The sequence below is a fragment of the Rhinichthys klamathensis genome, unplaced genomic scaffold (genome assembly GCF_029890125.1).
Source record: "Rhinichthys klamathensis goyatoka isolate OS25496 unplaced genomic scaffold, OSU_Roscu_1.1 h1tg000114l_1, whole genome shotgun sequence".
In the NCBI taxonomy this organism is placed as follows: Eukaryota; Metazoa; Chordata; class Actinopteri; order Cypriniformes; family Leuciscidae; genus Rhinichthys; species Rhinichthys klamathensis.
The window spans coordinates 544,843-567,920 of record NW_026606651.1 but is presented as its reverse complement, the minus strand read 5'-3'; the positions used below and the strand labels follow the sequence as shown (position 1 = coordinate 567,920).

The 23,078-nt window shown below is 43.9% G+C and overlaps 1 pseudogene; it reads left to right on the top strand.

Annotated features, from left to right (window-relative positions):
• Nucleotides 1–14,393: 14,393 nt before the first annotated feature.
• LOC130088062 (zinc finger BED domain-containing protein 4-like) lies at nucleotides 14,394–21,935 on the top strand (annotated as a pseudogene).
• Nucleotides 21,936–23,078: the final 1,143 nt, after the last annotated feature.

Genomic DNA, 23,078 nt, shown 5'->3' with positions numbered 1-23,078 from the left:
CCATTGAAACGAAGTATAGTAAACCGAAGATAATGTCAAATAAGGTCCCACATAATATAATAACAGAACATAAACCTTACAATAAGCTTTTTAGGCCATTGTTATATAACAGTTAGTTTCGATCCTCGAATCTCTCTTTACTAAAGGCTTTCTGCTTATATTTTACCATTTACTCGGCACTCGCTCAGTCCAGTTACATTGTTACGCCATAGGTGAAGACAAGGGACTGTCTTTGAGTGAGTCATTAAACTGTTCATTCAACGGAAATGTAAAAAAATGCGGATTCATTCAAATATAGATGTAATGAAACAAGCTGTTAATTATTTTAATATTTAATTTTAACTTTGAGCTCCACTTTACAAGGCTCAGCTGAGCAGCAATGCGGCGCATGGGCAACGCGAAGCTGATGCTTCACTTCATAGAGATTAATGGCATTGATTCATTGTATTGACCAGAGCTGACGCCATTCATTAGAAATAGCCTAGAAAAAGGATAAATTTTTTTTTTTATTATTCTCTTTCCTTGGTCACGGCAACCTTTTCACGAATATGACTTGATATGAAGGACAGATATTTTGTTTACATCCACTTTTCTGCTTCCGATCTGCTGCGTGAGATCACGTGAGCGCGTCCTCTGGCACGATAATCTTAATAACATTGTGTAGTGTGTGATGCGCCGCGATTTTCAAATCTTGTGTGATTTCAAAAGTGTGAGCATGTTTAAGATTTGAGGAAAGAAAATCTGCAAAGATTCTCCTTAAGTGTGAGCTGCAACCAGATTTCACAATCGGTTAGGATTTTAAAACTCCTGTAGTGTGAGCCAGGCATTAAAGGGACAATTCTTCCAAAAATGAAAATTCTGTCATTTATTCGCCCTCAAGTCTTTTCAAACCTGTGTTTATTTCTTTTTTCTGTGAAAGACAAAAGAAGATATTGTTTGGGAACCCAAACTGTTTAGTTACAAACATTCTTCAAAATATCTTCTTTAGTGTTCCACAGATGAAAGAAAGCCATAAAGGTTTGGAAAGACATGAGGGCGATTTGATTTTATTGGTCGGATTTTTTGGTCGGACTTTCCCTTTAAATATGAACGTCTACAATATTGATCAGAGTGAAATAGTTTGTGTATTAATTATGGACAAAAATGTGTTGTTCTTTGTACTTGTGCAGGTCTTTCTTTTCTTTTCTTGTCTTTTTTTTTTTTTTTTACAGGAATAGACGCATACAGACAGTAATATATATGTAACGCAAAGGAAAACATTCTGAGGGAAAGTTAACTGGAAAGATGAAATTTAAATCCATGAACTTACAGCACTAATTGTTCTGTCTGTTGCCATTGGTTTTAAACTGATGTTTTAATGGGAATGCTAATCAATGTTTCACACAAGCTTGGGGCATAGATCAAAACAATTAAACATTACAATACAACATAATTATCTAACCACAGAACTGTTATTAATACTGACCAACATAAAAAAAAATATTTCAAAGACTTTGAGCATACTGTATGTTGAGCATACATCTATGTTCTTGTAATTAAACTCTTGTTCAACTGTGAATAAAATGGGAATGATACCACCCACATGGTCTCAATTTCTCCAACCATTAAGGACCTCACAACAGTCTGATGGAGCTGGAGTTACATCCTGTGGTGCAAAGCTGTTGAGTTTGTTGCAAGTAATAAAACAATCGAGAGAGACATGCTGTGAAGCGAGGAAGTAAATATCCTCAGTATTCTGTATCAATCTATGTCTCAGCAAGAACCGAGGAGTTGTCTTTGTGATTAAGGACACATGGTCCACAAGGGCACTGTAAATTACTAGGTAACCATACTCATTACTTACAGTTTAAATGACAGCAGTATTCTGTCCTATCTCAGAACAAAGAAATGAAAGATCCTCACAGCATGCACTGAATATGCTCTACTAATTAGAGAAAATGATGACTGAATAGCTTAATTGAATTGATCTGTCTTTTTTAACAGAATCTGACATGCCTTGCAAATGATATTGCAATACAGATTCTATTTAAGATTCAGTTGACTCTCCCCATCTGGTCTTGTCCGAAGAGTTTTGATAGATTTTATATTTGCATGTTACATGTAATTATGCATAATTTATGGTTACTACAGTAACTACATGTAACAGGTGTAGCAAGGACACTGTAAAATAAAGTGTCACCGTGATTTGTAATACAACTTCAACACAATAAGTAACACAATAAGTACATTGTACTTGTTTTTTGATGAAAGTTCATAGTTAAAGATGCAGTCCGTAACTTTTTGGGGTTAAAAATTATCCAAAATAAATCTTTGAGAAAGTACATCACCAGCCAGTGTTCAAAACTATCTGCTTGCCTTGGCTCGATTCAAAACGGTAAGCTTGTAATAATGTTTTTAATTCCAGTGGTACTGAAAGTATAATTTGTACGATTTGACGTGATATGATAAGCGATCGTTAGATTTAATCAGCGCGATTTACGGCAATGTTTTTTTTTTTCCCTTAGTTGGTCAGAACAAAGTATCCACACCGGCACGGTGACTGACAGCCGCACATTCAAAACATTGGATTCATCCACGCTGTGCCGTGCCGAGGCACAACCCACGTAAAGTTGATAATTCCACGAATAACTGCAATTGCAGATTTCAAACAGAGATGGCGACAAAGAGGAAAAACTACGGACTGCAGCTTAAGACACCTATAGTGCAGTCATTTTATGAAAAAAGGTAGAACAAATTGCAACAGAAGCAAACTCAACTGATTTTGTATCCTCAATGTCCTGAGTAAGGGAAAAAAAAGCCCCGAAGAATCCCATTAGGGGGAAGTTTAGAAAAAGACCCAAAGCCTATTCATTCTTTCTCTCACGTGAATAGGGTAAAAATTTTAACCTTTAGATATCACCATGAAAATGACTGAGTTGATTACTTGCGTCAAGACAAACAAAAAATGTATTACAAGTTTTTAAACTTGTCGTCTTGATATTCTTCAACACCATTTCGATTATATTTATGAGCCCCTAATTTGCACGGAGAGGAATTGGGCCATAATGTCTGATGTATTATCATTATGAACAGCATGTGAGGTCACTGAATTATTTAGCAAAAGTTCACTAGAAAGGCCAAAACTGATTGTTTACAAATAAATATTATGATGAAGCACACTCTTTGACCTTTTCTTCAACAATAATGTTTTTATTTTCTTTATCTGGATGCAGTGTTTCTACAGAGCTTCAGAAGCATTCATATAATTTTAAGTTCCAATTGATTAACAAAGACTCAAAACAAAATGCGCACATCCAAAGGGCAAAAAGGGTAACACTTTACAATAACAGTACATGAATAATCATGTACTAATGCCTGAATTAATAGTTACTTCAACATGAACTCATGATTAGTGAAGACATGAACTAATCATGAACCAATGAAGAGCAATCCTTAACTACGACAGGAGTCATAAGGATTCATGCATGAATAACAGCAGCCTTAACTACATGTTACATGTTTGATAGTTAATGCATTTATTAGCATTTAGAGGGACAACTAAATCAATCAGGCTCTGTAAGAATAAATGTGACCCTGGACCACAAAACTAGTCTTATGGGTCATTTTATTTAAATTGAGATTTATACATCATCTGAACGCTGAATAAATAAGCTTTCCATTGATGTATGGTTTGTTAGGATAGGACAGTATTTGGCCGAGATACAACCTTTTGAAAATCTGGAATCTGATGGCGCAAAAAAATCTAAAGATTGAGAAAATCGCCTTTAAAGTTGTCCAAATGAAGTCCTTAGCTACGCATATTACTAATGAAGGAAAATAAATTAAATTTACACCATTGATTTACCACAACTAAACCTTTATACACACAAAATTTCATTAAAATATTTGTGATGCGATCTGGGAAAACTCGTCGGATGTCGCGCTTGTACGTTTTCAGTAAGGTCTAAAAATAGATCGAATGTCAGTTTTTTGTCAAAATTGGGTTTTCATTCAATTATTATTCTATAACATCTTGTCTAACCTCTCTGAATATATCTTGGGAAAATGTACAAGTTTAGTGCAGAAAAATTGCGATTTATAGTGGCAAGCTGAAAAGACTCTTTCTCTTTAATTAATTTAATTTAATTAGTTACATTTTATATAGCGCTTTTTCTGGGACCTCAAAGCGCTTCACATATGGAATCTCCTCAACCACCACCAATGTGCAGCATCCACCTGGATGATGCGACGGCAGCCATATTGCGCCAGAAAGCCCACCACACACCAGCTTATTGGTGGAGAGGAGACAGAGTGATTAGCCAATCAGTATAGGGATGATTAGGAGGCCATGATGGACAGAGGCCAAGGGGCAAATTTGGCCAGGATGCCAGGGTTATACCCCTACTCATATTGGAATTATTAATGACCACAGAGAGTCAAGACCTCGGTTTAACGTCTCATCCGTAGGACGGTGCTCTTTGACAGTATAGTGTCCCCGCCACTACACTGGGGCGTTAGGACCCACACAGACTACAGGGTGAGCGCCCCCTGCTGGCCTCACTAACACCTCTTCCAGCAGCAACCTGGTTTTTCTCAGGAGGTCTCCCATCCAGGTACTAACCAGGCTCAACCCTGCTTAGCTACAGTGGGCAACCCGTCTTGGGCTACAGGGTGATATGGCTGCTGGGTCTTTAAGAACACCCACGGAGAAAAAAACCCCTCATTTTAATCAATGAAAGAAATAAAAAAAGATTTGGAAAACAGATCATCAAAACCTGTAATAGGCTATGTCAAATTTCACCATGTGGTGGGTTTTCCCAGATCGCATCACATTTCACCAGGAACATATACAATTTTACACTTGACTTATTGCCATTTTTCGCAATTTTTTTTCACATGCTCTCTGGACATTCTGTATCATCTTCCCAATTTTTTGCGAAAAAATCATTTACTTTGTTTGTTAAATTATTGCTGTCATTAAAGTTTAAATTGAGCAAACGCGCTATCTCAGAATCCATGGCTTGCACTGTAACCATTGCAGATTGTGTACACTGTGCATGTGAAGAAGTCCCTAGCCAATGAGAGGCGCTGTAGCAGGCCGTTGCTAAGAAAAAAACAGGGTTTTTTTTTACACAAGAAGGGTTTGTTTTAACGCTCTCTATTGGCTTACTGCTCTAATGGCGTTGTGGAGAGTTATGAACCCGAAAGCGGGAAATCCAAGCTTGACATAGATACCAAACTTGAGTGGGTAATTCCCAAAGAGCGGGCAGCAGCGAGCGAAGTTTGTAGGCGTGTTGTCTGACTTTTTTTTTTGCGCGATTTTGCTGTATCCACTCACAAAAATATTTTATATATATATTTACGGTAGGAAATTTACTAAATATCTTCATGGAACATGATCTTTACTGAATATACTAATGATTTTGGCATAAAAGAAAAATCGATAATTTTGACCCATACAATGTATTGTTGGCTATTGCTAAAAATATACCCGTGCGACTTACAACTGGTTTTGTGGTCCAGGGTCACAAATAAAAAAGAACTTGAATTAAACGTGATTTAATACCGTCATAAAATTAAGCCCTCCGGTACCCCGCTTCCACCTCGGTCGTTCTGGTCCATCGGCTCTCTGTCTGCCGAGGGCTCCACCTCCATCAGCTCACGTCGCCTTCGCTCGTCCAACACCATGACTCCTTCCTCCAGCAACGCGACCTGGGTCGCTCCCTGGCTCCTCCCACCATCTATACCACCCTAGTTTCCTCAATAGTCACATCTCCCGGATTTGTCTTCCACCAAAACCTCCTTTCTTCGAACTGCTGGCACTCTTGCACATACACAGAATAGCTTACTCCTGCGTTAAAAAATAAGGACTTTAAACCTATAGGCTGATATACTGAAAATAATTAGGTTGAATATTTTAAGTGGGATACCGATGGTTATGTTTAGGGTTAGGGGTTTAACACCTTAACACCTCGGTTTTAACACCTTAAAACCGAGGTGTTGTGCAGCTGTTGCGAGGAAAATGGTGTGCTCTGAGCCATCATCAAGTACAGCAAATGTGTTCAAAGCTTTGTGCTAGTGATGGATGGTAACCTTAACAACTTTTAGGAATATTTTCCCACCGCAGAGAGGCTGGTCTAAGTAAAGAGTTTTTGTGGTGGAGTTGTATAGGCTATTGCTCTCACTGATAACCTCACCTTTCCTTTGGTTGATGTCGTGGAGTATGGAGAGATATTTGGTTTGGCAAAGGTGGCAAGGCCTCTTTAGGTCACAGTCTTTAGCCATGTGGGAGCGTGCACATTTCCAGCACCGTTCATTGTCTTTGATCCAGCCAACCATTTGCTCTTTAGTTAATGCTGTAAATGTGGTACACTGGCTGAGGTAAAGTTCGGCACAGATTGCTTTCGGCTTGGTAGGTACTTTGGGATGAACTGCTTTGGGTTTGGTTAGTGGTTCTATGACATGTCTTTGTTTGCTTTGGTTTGTTTGCTTGGTCCCCGAATTGCTACCCTTTAATCTTTGCCACATCTTTGACCCTTGCTTTGTGGCTCTTGTCTCGTCAATTGGGTCAAATTCCATAGAGTTGGCTTCTAGCTGCAGCCAATCTGCAAAACTCGAAGAGGGAGAACTTAGTATTATCTGGGTTTCCCCTGAGGTGATGCCTGCTGAATTGGGTTTGTTGTGAACAAGGAATGTCCATCAAGTTTACTGGTTACATTGGTATGGGTTGTCATTAGCATATGCACGTTGTGTGTGTGGTTTTTAATCATTTACATACACAGCTCTGGCAGGAATTAGGAGGAAACAACACACAAACCATCTCTCTATGCTCGAGCAAAAACGAAACTAAAAGTTATATTTGCATAGTCACCCTACAATGCTGTGGTTTGATTGGCTGTCTGTTCGTGTGATCAGGGCATGAAATTGTTGAATGGATAATAATGGTGTCCAGCAGAGGACGCAGCTGACCTCCTCTTCAACATGATGGATAGTTATTTTAGTTTTATTTATAACTTATCACTAGAGTTTGGAAGGTTACTTTTAAAATGTATTTTACCACATTTTACAAAATACATACTTCAAAAAGTAATTTGTAACGTATTTCGTTAGATTACTCAAGTTAGGTAACTTAATCTAAGATATGTCTAACCTAAGGTATGTAACCCAAAGGAGTATATTAACTTGATGTCTTATTTTTATGTTTACCACTTCTAAATATCTACCAATCATCGGATTTGGTCTTTCTCTGCATTTTATTTTTAACAACATCAGTTTTCCACAGCATTTCTAGAGAAAAAAAAATCAATTAAAATGCACCAATCAAAATAAATTCAATATTAATTAACTGCAATAAAGACCAATGTAATTTTAATGCAACATAAGAATATACTCAAAGTGCTTATTCATTATATTAACTTTTACTCTTAAACGTTTTAATATTTACGAGAGTCTGCTCAAAGTGCTCATCTGTCATGCAGGAATGCTGTGGAGTAGAAAGTAGCCCTCCCTGACTAAATATAGTCATTCTACAGGAGCACTTGAAGGTGTTGTATTTCAAGAAGAGGGATTTAATGATTGGATAGAGCTTCAATTAATCCAAAGTCTTGCATGGATCTTGGAGATAGTTCCGTATTTCATCTTCTGCTTGGTGCTTGTCATCTCTGTATTCTCAAAAGAGAATATGTTGTCATCCATGTCACCTGAAATCTGTCCATTTTTAAAAAGTGGTCAGTTCAGCAGAAGGCACAATGTCCAGAAGAGCAGCCTCTTAGACCTTTATCCTTCTCATATTTTCCCTCTCATGAGCAGGAAGCCACCACAGCTGAAAAGTTGGTATGGTAGATGCTGCCATTCTTGCATCATGGGAGGCCAGTACCCCTCTGAACCGAGTATCGATGGACTTGGAGATCTTTTCCGTCAGCTTGGCTTTCAGGCCAAGAATGGTCGGAATTATAAAGAAAACAGTTCTTTCCCCCTGGAGGAGATCAATTGCATAGGCGAGAGGTTTCAGAACTGCTGTGTACTCCTTGAGAAAAGCAGTTTATTGAGGGTGCATTTTGGCCACACTTAGACGGTCACACACTTCAATTAGTTGGGCTTCAGTGAGACTCACTATCTTTTCAATGGCAGGATCTTTGAGCTCCATTGGGTCACAGATGGGACAATGCACCTCATATTGGCAATGTCCTCTAATACCTCAGCTGCTATTGGGCCTTTCCAAATGGCAGCACATTTTGACAAGGCACTTCTCTGTGACGTCCTCTGACTCTTGTGGATGCCAAGGCAGCTGATTTCCTCTCCAGTGTTTCCTGTTCTATCCAATGACAGGTCATACCAAGATAACTTCTATGATGAGAAGTCCATGTATCTGCTGTGGTACACTGTTTCGATGCCCTGAAGCTTTTCAACCAGTGATTCCTTCATGCTTTTAAATGATTTCACAAAATACTGCAACAAAGTTTTTCTGCACATATAGGGGGTTTCCCTCCACTAATTTCCCGTATAAGCTTGCGGAAGGAAGCATTGGTACTTTCCTGTTATCCGGACCCCACCATATACCATGGGCGGGGTTAGGGGTAGGCCATCGTCCCTGATTGGTCTTAACCCCAGTGACGGGTAGGTTTAGGGGCGGGGTTAGGGGTAGGCGATCGTCCCTGATTGGTCTACCCCAGTGACGGGTAGGTTTAGGGGCGGGGTTAGGGGTAGGCCATCGTGGGGTCCGGATAACAGGAAAGTACCGAAGCATTTTTCACTAATGAGAAGGGTTGCACATTTTCAATTATGAAGTCAAAAATCCGTGCATTCACTTTCTTTGGAGTGGTGATGGTTCCTACATAATTTTTTGCTTGTTTTACAGGAAGACCACAGGTGTTCGCGGTGGCACTGCATTCAGCACCACCAACATCATATTATGCTGACATCCCTTTCCTTGATGTAATCTGCTAGGCACTTGGGTCATATATATATATATATATATATATATATATGTAAGGGATAAATCAACAGCTAGCTGTGCATTAAACAATTTAAATGCATGACGTTGAGTTAAAGAACCGCCCGACACGAAGCAGAGAGGTGCGTACATGTGTCTGTTCAGCGCCTCTCTCTCCATTATCAAAGAGCTGTGAGTTTAATTACTTTTTAAAAAAAGTTGTGTCACACTGTGGTTATCTCAGGAACAGACTGAAGACTCAGATTAAAGATACAAATTCCAACTTTAATAATAACTCTCTGGAACAAGCTGACAGAAAACACACATTAACGCAACAGAGACCCAACAAAGATTGAAAGCAAGGGTGCATCTTAAATAGCAAACAGAAACGAGATAATTAATCAGACACAGCTGGGACAAATGAACTCATAATAACAGTAACCATAGAAACAAAGGAGTGGCGGGAAACAGAACAAATGAACACAAGATCTGATCAAAAGATACAAACAGAAAGTCCACACACAAACTGAAAACGTGACACGTTGCTGAGAAATATAATGTAGCGATTCAGTAATGAAGCTATTTTACAACTAAAAGTCTGAGAAGACTTAAGATAAATCATTCCTGAATAATATTTATTGAGATGTGCATCAGAGGGATAACAAAATATAAAATAACAAAATATTGTTAATAATATAGGTTGTTAGAGTCAAAAGTAATCGACACTGGTTTAATTGTAAAGGGATCTAAATGGTAGACTGGTATAATATGAACCACACTGCAGTAGGCTATAGATTCATTCACTACCTAAAAAACAAATCCATCAAAGACGACAGTCCTGCCATCAGGATCTTAGAGAACATCAGCTTCTTTCTCCAACACTGCATACAATTTCACACAATGAAAGTGAATGATATTTGAGGCCGAAAGTCCATAAGATTCAAAAAATCGCTTTTTGTGTTTCACATAAGAATGTCATACAGGTTTGGAACAATATGACAAATGTCATTTTGGGTGAACTATCCCTAGAATATATATTTTTTTCTATTGCAGAAAGCATCCAGTCAGTACGTGTGGTCTTTACACATAAATGAGAGGAAGAAAAACGTTTCATCCCGACATTAAATGTAGTTTTGTTTGTAGCTTTTTCTGTGCAGCCTTTAGTTCAGTGTACTTCAGCTAGTGTATGTCATAAAATTTCTTGTTATATTTTTGTACTGTTGATTATTTTCTCATTCAAACTAGACAGAGGACACTTTGAATCCATTGCTTTCAGTCGCAATAGGATGTAAAGGAAAAACACACGAGTTTGTGAAAGTAATCTCTGTTATCAGAAATTGATACATTTTGCTGCAACAACATGTTCTTAGTAGAAAAATCCCAAGTTCACTGACAGGTTTTAATGTGGATGTCTTTGTGCATAAATTTCAGGTTCCTCTTTGATCTCAACTAGCCAAATGGAAGTTATTTATTTCTTAGGCTGGAATTTATTAGATATAGGGCCTATGACTTTACACTAAGTCATTTGAGATCAGAGTTTCATTCTGCACAAACAGAAGCTTCAGGTGTTCTTTTGTTATGATGCCCCATATATTGCTTTTAGAGGGTAAGGATAAGACACTCAAAGCAATCTCCATGTGCACATCCATTACAAGATCAGTAAACATGCTTGAAAGAATAATATTACTCAATCCAACTTAATCAAAGGCTGAAATTGAAGGCTTTTTTTAAATCAAACACTGAAGCTCGTCTTCTTTTCATGTTTTAATTGTGCAAATTTCAACATGTTTTGAAATCTGTCTGACCCCTGCTTTTTATGTTTCTAAAAGCTCCAGTCCCCAATTCAATGAAACTGCATGACAAAGAGTGAACAGAATATTTTTCAAAACATCTCCTTTTGTGTTTAAAGAATGACGATGAGTAAATATTCAGTTTCGGAACATATCCTTTAAAAGTGAACACACTTTTCACCAATGGTCATGCGCAGCTTGACATTAGTTCAAGGAAAAACTAAAACTATAATGGAATAAAAATTGGATTCATGGGTTGACTAACGCCGCCTCATATGTTGGACAGAGCCATTCGCATACCACCAATTACTTCCACATTAATGGAAGGAAAGAGTTGTGTCTTACGTAATTCATTTTTTGCATTTTGTAAGTATTTTGTTTCATTCACCAGTTGCCATGGAGTCACAAATATGGCAACACCAGTGCTTTTGCATGGTCAAACGTTTGTGTGGTGGTAAATTAATATAATGTCTAATATCTAAAACGTATTAATACATCTGTTGTTTTATGAATTCCAACTAATTAGCAGAGTACACGCTTTTCAAGTTTAAAGTTAACAATAATAAAAACCAACTCTCATATGTTTGTTGATAATACACTAGGCCTACATTTTATTTGTTCCATTTCGGCAATTAAAGTAGGCTAATTAAAATCAACTAACTTTTTTTTTTTACCCCACCAGTAGTGATCGACCGATATATCGGCCGGCCGATATTTGCGTTTTTTACGTGTATTGGCATTGGCCGATACGCGGCTGGTGCGTTCGCCGATAGTTTTTCCCCGGCATTATTTACAGACAGGCGTCCACAGGCAGCTCTGTGTTGCTGGAGACCTGCAGTTCACGTGCAGACCATGCACTGCCCCTCCCCCACTAGCAGAGTGCTGGAAGCCTGCTCTTCAAGACAACTGTAAATTTTAAACTTCCAAACCAGAAGAGCTTTAATGATGAGCGATGTTTTATACGTAGTTGAATATTAATTTGTGTTAACGTTTATCATGTACCAGACATAAGTGTACCGTGTATGCCTTACTTGTGTTTAGAGCCGTTTGCTGACGTTATTATTATCAATGCAGTTAAATGGTGGTTGAGTTTTTCAGTCAGCGTCAGCTACCAAACCAAGTTTGTGTGTGTGCGTCTGTTAACCATATGCAATGCGACAAAACACACATTAACGCAACAGAGACCCAACAAAGATTGAAAGCAAGGGTGCATCTTAAATAGCAAACAGAAACGAGATAATTAATCAGACACAGCTGGGACAAATGAACTCATAATAACAGTAACCATAGAAACAAAGGAGTGGCGGGAAACAGAACAAATGAACACAAGATCTGATCAAAAGATACAAACAGAAAGTCCACACACAAACTGAAAACGTGACACGTTGCTGAGAAATATAATGTAGCGATTCAGTAATGAAGCTATTTTACAACTAAAAGTCTGAGAAGACTTAAGATAAATCATTCCTGAATAATATTTATTGAGATGTGCATCAGAGGGATAACAAAATATAAAATAACAAAATATTGTTAATAATATAGGTTGTTAGAGTCAAAAGTAATCGACACTGGTTTAATTGTAAAGGGATCTAAATGGTAGACTGGTATAATATGAACCACACTGCAGTAGGCTATAGATTCATTCACTACCTAAAAAACAAATCCATCAAAGACGACAGTCCTGCCATCAGGATCTTAGAGAACATCAGCTTCTTTCTCCAACACTGCATACAATTTCACACAATGAAAGTGAATGATATTTGAGGCCGAAAGTCCATAAGATTCAAAAAATCGCTTTTTGTGTTTCACATAAGAATGTCATACAGGTTTGGAACAATATGACAAATGTCATTTTGGGTGAACTATCCCTAGAATATATATTTTTTTCTATTGCAGAAAGCATCCAGTCAGTACGTGTGGTCTTTACACATAAATGAGAGGAAGAAAAACGTTTCATCCCGACATTAAATGTAGTTTTGTTTGTAGCTTTTTCTGTGCAGCCTTTAGTTCAGTGTACTTCAGCTAGTGTATGTCATAAAATTTCTTGTTATATTTTTGTACTGTTGATTATTTTCTCATTCAAACTAGACAGAGGACACTTTGAATCCATTGCTTTCAGTCGCAATAGGATGTAAAGGAAAAACACACGAGTTTGTGAAAGTAATCTCTGTTATCAGAAATTGATACATTTTGCTGCAACAACATGTTCTTAGTAGAAAAATCGTCTCGGTTACGGATGTAACCCTCGTTCCCTGAGTAGGGAACGGAGACGTTCCGTCGGATGACGACGAATGGGGGGTTTCGCTTAGAAGCCAATCAACTTCAAGTACTTCAAAACGAGCCAATGGCAAAGAAATGCCATGGGTCTGCGGAATTTGCATAGCGTAACTCCGCCTCACCTCGTGAGTATATAAGGAGAACGCTGGCAGCAAACCGGCATGTTTCTTCGCTGAGGAGCCAACCTGAGTTCAGGCGATCCCCGCGGTACAGCGGAAAGTGGCAGGAAGACGGAACGTCTCCGTTCCCTACTCAGGGAACGAGGGTTACATCCGTAACCGAGACGTTCCCTTTCGTTGTCACTCCGAGTTCCGTCGGATGACGACGAATGGGGATACCAGTCTAATCACGCCACCTTCTCAGCTGTCTTCCAGTGCCCTGCGTAAATCTGAGATCCCTGTCGTGAGACTAGCACGGACGAAGGACTCCTATTTAACACAGGAATACCAAGGTACACTGGGGAGCATATCCCAGATCTTTTAGGGAAGTATGCAATTACTGCCAACCCAGAGGGGGGGACTTAAAAATACACATATGACCCGAGGGATGCATATGGGGAATCACTGGGGTGTCCAGCCGCAGGTGGAATATTTCAACCCCAGGGGTGGCAAGGTGGCTTGCCAAGGGAAAGACACATGCTCAGAGAGGCTTACAGTGGGAATACACATGTGGGGGTAGCTCAGGGAGGTACCATGCACACGGGAGGCACCTAGCCGACGCGCAGGCAAGAGACACTGGCGCCGACGTCAGGAGTGCTGGAGGAACTCAGGGCTTTCGGAGAAGCTCACCTGAGGAGAATAATCGCACGTATCCAGTCCGTGGAGTGGAATGGCGAGCAAGCGAAGACACCTGAGCGGGTCCGGTACTAGCTGGTTGAAGCGAGTACATGAGAGGACACAGGCTCCACTCGGAGATTGTAGAATCTGGCGAATGTGTTGGGTGTCGCCCAGCCTGCAGCTCTGCAGATGTCTGTTAGCGAGGCGCCATGCGCTAGAGCCCAAGAGGACGCCACACTCCGGGTGGAGTGGGCAGTCACACCAGGGGGGCACGGTCGACCTTGCTGCTGGTATGCCAAAGCAATGGCGTCCACTAACCAGTGAGACAACCTTTGCTTGGAGAGAGCCTTTCCCTTCAGCTTCCCACCATAACAGACAAAGAGCTGGTCTGAGGTCCTGAAACACTGCGTTCTGTCTACATAGATGCGAAGAGCACGTACTGGACAGAGCAGTGCCAAGGCTGGGTCTGCCTCCTCCGGGGGCAGCGCTTGCAGGTTCACCACCTGGTCCCGGAAGGGAGTGGTAGGAACCTTGGGCACATATCCAGGCCGGGGTCTCAGGATCACGTGAGAGTACGCCGGCCCGAATTCCAGGCACGCTTCGTCAACGGAGAATGCGTGCAGGTCCCCTACCCTCTTGATGGAGGCCAATGCAGTCAGAAGCGCCGTCTTCATAGATAGGAAGTTAGCTCGACCGACTGCAAAGGCTCAAGGGGAGCACAACGCAGGGCAGTTAGGACCACTGCGAGGTCCCAAGAGGGTACGAGAGGAGGGCGAGGAGGATTCAGTCTCCTCGCTCCTCTCAGGAACCTGACGATCAGGTCGTGCTTCCCCACCGACTTACCTTCTATAAGATCATGCTGTGCGGCAATAGCGGCGACATAGACCTTGAGGGTGGAGGGAGACAGCCTTCGCTCCAACCCCTCTTGAAGGAAGGAAAGCACGACGTTGATCGAACATCTCCGGGGGTCTTCTCGGTGAGAAGAGCACCAGCTGACGAAGAGGTTCCACTTCAACGCATAGAGGTGTCTCGTGGACGACGCTCTAGCGGAAGTGATGGTAGCCGCCACCGCTGGTGGCAGGGTACTCAAACCTGCCTCGTCCCGTCCAGGAGCCACACGTGGAGGTTCCACAGATCGGGACGAGGGTGCCATAGGGTGCCCCGTCCCTGAGAAAGGAGGTCCTTCCTCAGAGGAATCGGCCAAGGAGGTGCTGTCGCGAGGAGTACAAGTTCGGAGAACCAGGTCCGGGTGGGCCAGTACGGCGCGACCAGAGTGACCTGCTCCTCGTCCTCCCTGACCTTGCGCAGGAGTTGCGCAAGAAGGCTCACTGGGGGAAACGCATATTTGCGGCCCCGCGGCCAGCTGTGCGCCAGAGCATCCGTGCCGAGCGTGCCCTCGGTCAGGGAATAATACTGGGCGCAATGGGTCGAGTCGTGAGAGGCAAACAGATCTATCTGTGCGTCCCCGAACTGGTCCCAAATCAGCTGAACCGACTGGGGATGGAGTCGCCAATCTCCCGGGAGGGGCTGAAACCGTGAGAGCTCGTCGGCTGCACAGTTCAGAGCTCCTGGAATATAGATGGCACGAAGCGACCTCAGATGCTTCTGACTCCAAAATAGGAGGTGGCGGGCGAGTTGCGACATACGGCGAGAGCGCAGACCACCTTGACGGTTGATGTACGCTACAGTCGCGGTATTGTCTGATCGGACTAGTACATGCTGGCCCGAGAGCACGGCTCGGAAGCGGCGCAGGGCGAGCTGTACAGCCAGCAACTCGAGGCAATTGATGTGCCATAGGCGGTGGGGTCCTGTCCAGGAGCCCGCGGCAGCACGTCCATTGCACATGGCACCCCAGCCCGTGGTGGAGGCATCTGTCGTTACAACAACATGCCGGGAAGCTCGTTCCAGAGGCACTCCTGCCCGTAGAAAGCTGAGGTTCCCCCACGGGGTGAAGGTCTGACGGCAGGTCGGAGTAACTGGTACTCGGAGCGTGCCCTGTTGCCATGCCCACCTCGGGACTCGGTCGCGAAGCCAAAGCTGAAGCGGTCTCATATGGAGTAATCCGAGCGGCGTTGCCACGGCTGCGGATGCCATATGCCCCAGGAGCCTCTGAAAAAGTTTCAGTGGAACCGCACTCTTGCCCTCGAACTGCCTCAGGCAAGTCAGCAGTGACTGCGCGCGCTCGCTCGTAAGCTGCGCGGACATGGCGACCGAGTCGATCTCCATACCGAGAAAAGAGATCCTCTGCACGGGGCAAAGTTTGCTCTTCTCCCAGTTGACCCGAAGGCCCAGACGGGCTACATGGCGGAGCACCAAATCCCTGTGTTCGCAAAGCTGATCTCGAGAGTGAGCTAGGATTAGCCAGTCGTCGAGGTAGTTCAGAATGCGAACCCCGTGTTCCCGGAGGGGAACAAGGGCTGCCTCGACGACCTTCGTGAAGACGCGAGGAGACAGGGCTAGCCCGAATGGGAGAACTGCGTACTGATATGCCTGCCCCTCGAAAGCAAACCGCAGGAACGGTCTGTGTCGAGGGAGGATGGAGACATGAAAGTAGGCGTCCTTCAGGTCGATCGCTGCAAACCAATCCTGGTGCCGCACACATTCGAAAACGCGTTTGGCGGTGAGCATCTTGAACGGCAGCCTGTGAAGGGAGCGGTTCAGAACGCGCAGGTCCAGGATTGGCCGTAACCCACCGGTTTTCTTCGGGACAATGAAATACGGGCTGTAGAAGCCGGTCTTCATTTCGGCTGGAGGGACAGTCTCGATCGCACCCTTCGCCAGCAGGGTAGCAACCTCCGCTCTCATGATAGGGGCATTGCCACCGACCAAAGTGGAGCGGACTCCCCTGAAGCGGGGAGGAGACCGCGCGAACTGAATCGCGTAGCCGAGCCTGATCGTTCGTGCGACCCAGCGGGACAGGTTGGGAAGCTCTAGCCAGGCTCCCAAGGACTGTACCAGCGGGGTCATCCGAACCACAGACTTCCCGTCGGTGGAGCAGCGAGGCGGTATGGCTGACCCAGACGTGGACGGCATAGCGGCCCGGTGTGGGGGTACAGTCATAGACCGCGTCCTGATAGAGCAGACCAGGGAAGGACGAACGTTCCACGGGGGTCTGCTCTGCCAGGGGTCTGGCGACAGAGGAGGATGAGAGTGGTACGGTCCGTGGACGGCGCGCACTGTCATCCGGCTCTGGGACAGAGGAGGACGAGGGGTGCACGGCCCGGGGGCGGCGCACCGTGTCGTCCGAGAACTCTGTGTGCTCAGAGATGAATGTGTCACTTCTCTCAAGATTCTCCCCCGGCCCTCCACCGGGGGAAGGAGTGGTCCTGCTACCACCTCCTGAGAAGTGTACATCATCCCTGAGCAGCCCGTCTCAGGAGCGCCGCTTGACCCGGCATTTAGCGGGGGGCGGGACTGGAGAGGGCTGGGGCGCCTTCCTACGGCCTCCTTTCGCGACCGGGCCCGGGTGAAGGCTGCTGCTTGGGCCGGGCGGGAGGGGTGGGAGCCGTAGGAGGGCGCCCTCGGCGGGAAACAGACTGAGTATTCTGCCCGGTCGGCTGAGTGGAGGCAGCAGCGGGCCGTCGGGGCAGAATGTGCTTAATAGCCTCAGTCTGTTTCTGGGCAGTCGAGAACTGTTGGGCAAAATCCTCGACTGCACCGCCGAAAAGGCCATCTTGCGATATGGGGGTGTCGAGCAGCCGGGACCGCTCGGCATCCTCCACATCAGCAAGATTAAGCCAGAGGTGTCTCTCCTGGACCACGGCTGTGGACATCACCAGACCCAGGGAGCGTGCGGTCACCTTCGTCGCTCGGAGAGCAAGGTCGGTGGCGGCGCGCAGCTCATTGAAGAGCCCCGGGCCTGTCCTGCCCTCGTGCATGTCCCTGAGCATCCGGGCCTGGTAGACCTGCAGAATGGCCATGGCATGCAAAGAGGCGGCTGCCTGCCCCGCAGCTCTGTAGGACTTCGCCACTAACGCAGACGAGTACATACAGGCTTTGGATGGGTGCTTAGGCTCACCACGAGAAGAAGCGCTCTGAGGACACAGTTGCATCGCAACAGAGCGTTCAACCGGGGGGAGCCCAGTGTACCCACGGGCAGCGGCCTCATCGAGGGGAGGAAAGGCGGATGAAATCAGCGAGCGGTCACGGGAAGACATGGGAGTCTTCCAGGACTTCGAGATCTCATCATGCACGTCCGGGAAGAAAGGTATCGGGGCCTGACGCGGACGGGGGTCCGCAGCCTGACCCAAATACCAGTCATCCAGCCGCGAGCGCTCGGGGCAGGGCGGAGGGTTCCACTCTAACCCGATGCTCGCGGCGGCTCGAGACAGCATGGCCGTCATCTCTGGATCAGACTCTAGCACAACTGTATTCACACCCGAAGGTGGCAGCTGTGATGAGTCTTCACTTCCAGAAGACTCAGACCCACCTTGTGATGCTGCGATAGACATCGCGTCATCCTCTGGAGCGTCAAAGGAAACCTGCGGGACACCCGAAGATGATCCCGCCGGAATCCCCCGAACACTCACGGGTTGCAGCACTGGAGAGGATGCGGCTGGGCACGGACTGATAGTCGGCGCTTTGTTCCAAACCGTCATCCTCAGATCACCCTGGCCACCAGCCGAAGTACTAGCTCTATTTCTAGAGTCAGTAGATCGGGGTGTGGATGAGGGGACCCTCACTCTTGCGAGATCACCGAGTCTTGATCGTAATGCTGCGATGGTCATGTTCCCACAGAGAGAACATGAGTCATCCACGAGTGCTGCTCTAGCGTGATTAATGCCCAAACACACTACGCACCACTCGTGCCCATCAGAGTCATCAACGAGTCTACCGCAACCAGAAGTGCACGGGCGAGGCATCTTTAAAAAGACGTGCCGCGTGCAAGCTCTTTTGTGAGAAAAGAAACTCTGACTGTGTTGAAGCGCCCGGGGAGAAACACACTCGCTGTCGAATCACGGACAGAAAAGCAGGAAGCGCGTCCTCGCCGGAGATCGCCGTCACACCAACACCAGAGAATCTCGCTCGTCTGAAGAACTGACAGTACAGAGATGGCTGTGGAACGAAGGATTAACTTGGCTCCAAAGCGAAAACATGCCGGTTTGCTGCCAGCGTTCTCCTTATATACTCACGAGGTGAGGCGGAGTTACGCTATGCAAATTCCGCAGACCCATGGCATTTCTTTGCCATTGGCTCGTTTTGAAGTACTTGAAGTTGATTGGCTTCTAAGCGAAACCCCCCATTCGTCGTCATCCGACGGAACTCGGAGTGACAACGAAAGGGAACCCAAGTTCACTGACAGGTTTTAATGTGGATGTCTTTGTGCATAAATTTCAGGTTCCTCTTTGATCTCAACTAGCCAAATGGAAGTTATTTATTTCTTAGGCTGGAATTTATTAGATATAGGGCCTATGACTTTACACTAAGTCATTTGAGATCAGAGTTTCATTCTGCACAAACAGAAGCTTCAGGTGTTCTTTTGTTATGATGCCCCATATATTGCTTTTAGAGGGTAAGGATAAGACACTCAAAGCAATCTCCATGTGCACATCCATTACAAGATCAGTAAACATGCTTGAAAGAATAATATTACTCAATCCAACTTAATCAAAGGCTGAAATTGAAGGCTTTTTTTAAATCAAACACTGAAGCTCGTCTTCTTTTCATGTTTTAATTGTGCAAATTTCAACATGTTTTGAAATCTGTCTGACCCCTGCTTTTTATGTTTCTAAAAGCTCCAGTCCCCAATTCAATGAAACTGCATGACAAAGAGTGAACAGAATATTTTTCAAAACATCTCCTTTTGTGTTTAAAGAATGACGATGAGTAAATATTCAGTTTCGGAACATATCCTTTAAAAGTGAACACACTTTTCACCAATGGTCATGCGCAGCTTGACATTAGTTCAAGGAAAAACTAAAACTATAATGGAATAAAAATTGGATTCATGGGTTGACTAACGCCGCCTCATATGTTGGACAGAGCCATTCGCATACCACCAATTACTTCCACATTAATGGAAGGAAAGAGTTGTGTCTTACGTAATTCATTTTTTGCATTTTGTAAGTATTTTGTTTCATTCACCAGTTGCCATGGAGTCACAAATATGGCAACACCAGTGCTTTTGCATGGTCAAACGTTTGTGTGGTGGTAAATTAATATAATGTCTAATATCTAAAACGTATTAATACATCTGTTGTTTTATGAATTCCAACTAATTAGCAGAGTACACGCTTTTCAAGTTTAAAGTTAACAATAATAAAAACCAACTCTCATATGTTTGTTGATAATACACTAGGCCTACATTTTATTTGTTCCATTTCGGCAATTAAAGTAGGCTAATTAAAATCAACTAACTTTTTTTTTTTACCCCACCAGTAGTGATCGACCGATATATCGGCCGGCCGATATTTGCGTTTTTTACGTGTATTGGCATTGGCCGATACGCGGCTGGTGCGTTCGCCGATAGTTTTTCCCCGGCATTATTTACAGACAGGCGTCCACAGGCAGCTCTGTGTTGCTGGAGACCTGCAGTTCACGTGCAGACCATGCACTGCCCCTCCCCCACTAGCAGAGTGCTGGAAGCCTGCTCTTCAAGACAACTGTAAATTTTAAACTTCCAAACCAGAAGAGCTTTAATGATGAGCGATGTTTTATACGTAGTTGAATATTAATTTGTGTTAACGTTTATCATGTACCAGACATAAGTGTACCGTGTATGCCTTACTTGTGTTTAGAGCCGTTTGCTGACGTTATTATTATCAATCCAGTTCAATGGTGGTTGAGTTTTTCAGTCAGCGTCAGCTACCAAACCAAGTTTGTGTGTGTGTGTGTGCGTCTGTTAACCATATGCAGTGCACCCATTCATTTGATGCACATTGCACACATAATTTGGGTGATATGAATGTAAGATGATTGCAGAAGTGACACTGATCTGTGTTTTTGTTTATTCTTTTTAAAGAAATGGCAGAGCAGATTCCGAAAACAAATCCAGTGTGGCAGCATTTTAAGCAGCCTACTCCAGGTAAGGCTCACTGCAATATCTACAATATATTGGTGAGCATTGGAAGCTGAAAAGGCAAAGACGAAAAATACTTCAAATATGTGGAGCCACTTGAAACACCACCACCTTGAGGCCTATAATGAAGCACAAAAAAAAAAAAAAAAAAGGATGATCGAGCAGCAGCTTCTATTTCTGCAGCAAGTTTAACACAGCCTAATCTTGTGCAGATGTCCAATGCTCAAAGGAAATAGGGTAATTCTGACACCAGGTCCAAAAAAGTTGATCTTACCATAGTTGAGATGATTGCCACAGACAATCATCCATTTACAGTTGTCTCTGGTGTTGGTTTTGAAAGGTTGGTGGCATTGCTGGAGCCCAGATACTCCCTCAAAAAAGAAAAGTACTATCGCACTGACCTCTTTGAAGATGTTCACACAAAACTAGAAAACAAAATCAAGGAGCTGGTCAGGTTAGAAAATTCAGGCCCCTATTTGGCATTTACAATGGAATGTTGGTCTGGTGACAGAATCCCTAATGAGTCTGACCTGTCATTTCATTGACAGTGACTGGGAAAGGAAACAAATGGTCCTCAATGTCAAAGCCATGCATGGCTCTCACACAGGTGAATATATCAGCGAGGTGTTCCTCAGTCTGCTGAGGCATTGGGACATCGACACAGAGAGATTTGTGCTTATGCTTCGAGATAGCGGCTCCAATATGATTAAAGGGATGAGGCTCACCGAAGTACCCGATCTCAGCTGCAGTGCTCACACACTTCAACTGGTGGTAAATGACGGGATCAACAGTCAGCGAGCAGTGATGGACATTGTTGCAAAATTAAAGTCTTCTGCTACCCATTTTAACCATTCGATACTGGCCAAACAGTGTTTGAAGGACATTCAAAAAGAACTTGACCTCCCCCAGCACAGAATAATCCAGTCGGTGCCAACACGCTGGAACTCCACTCTTCACATGTTGGAGAGCATGCTGGGGCACTTACTGTATATGCAGGGGAACATGGAAAGATATCAATCTTAACAGCAGATCAGTGGACTCTTGTGGGCAATTTGGTTGACACACTAAGCCCGCTTGAACAGGTAACACTGGAAATGAGCAGATCAGACTCATCAATATCGTGCATAATTCCCAGCATCACCGTCCTAAAAATGCTACATTAGTTGCAAAAGCAAGGGGCATAGTGCTTAATTTGTAAAGTGGGATGTCCTGGAGCGCAGAGGGGGGGTGGATCCGGCGACTCAAAAAAAAGTGGTTGGAGGTAACGAAAAAAATAATAATGTACACTGCCTAAGTAGCTTCTCTGACTAAAAAAACCTTAACAACGCTGTGTGTGTATCAGGGAAATGTTTATTTTAATTTCAGAAAATGCAGTGCATGGGTGCAAAAAAAAAAAAAAAAAAAAAACTGCAACAATCGTTTTCACAAGCGGCAAATATCCATCGGACTATTAAATTAACCCATAAAAAAATAATTTTTTTCTTAAATCCATTAGATCTTAGATCCATTCTTTTGCCAGTTTCACACCTGCAGTTTTTTCCGGATCCAGTGTTCCCACTTTTTTACAAATGACACAGCCCAGTCAAGTTTTGTCCATTGTAAGCCAGGGATAACTTTTTTTTTCCTCTGTAATCTGAGCGTCCGTCCAGATTTGCCCAGTTTGAGTTTCCCCGGCAAATGTACCTGCTTTGTCGCCATCACAATCTCTCGCAGATTCAAAGTGCCCATCAGCCGTCATCTTCATCTCCATCCCTGTGTGGGTCATCATCATCCCCGCTAACGATGGGTGCACTAGCTGCTGTGTCCACCGTGGTCTCATTCTTGATCGGCGGAAACGATTTTTGCTTGTTTGGGATCCGACTGACCAGCGTATTTGAAAAAGTTAAGGAAAGTTTGTTGTCTTTTTGACATTTTTCCCCTCAGTGAAACGAGGCTAACAGCAATCTCAACCAGCACTACAAGCGCATGGCATGTGTCACTTGAAGTGCCTCCCCTCCCTCTCCCCCCTCTGTCTTACCCTGAAAATTCACCTCATTGAAAATGGAAACACAAGATTTTTGTGGAACTTCAATGGGGAATAAAGACTAACAAGACAGATAACAACATTGAACACTGCACAAACAGTATACTTTTTTTTTTCATTTAGGTGATTAATTTTCCATAGTGACACAGGAGGTACCGGCTCCAATGTGGGAGGTGCCGGAACATGTTCTGGCGTGTTCCGGCTCAAATTAAGCCCTGAAGGGGCATCAAAACACTCTGTGACACTATGCTGGACAGTTTAAAGGCAAGGTTTGAAAAAGCAG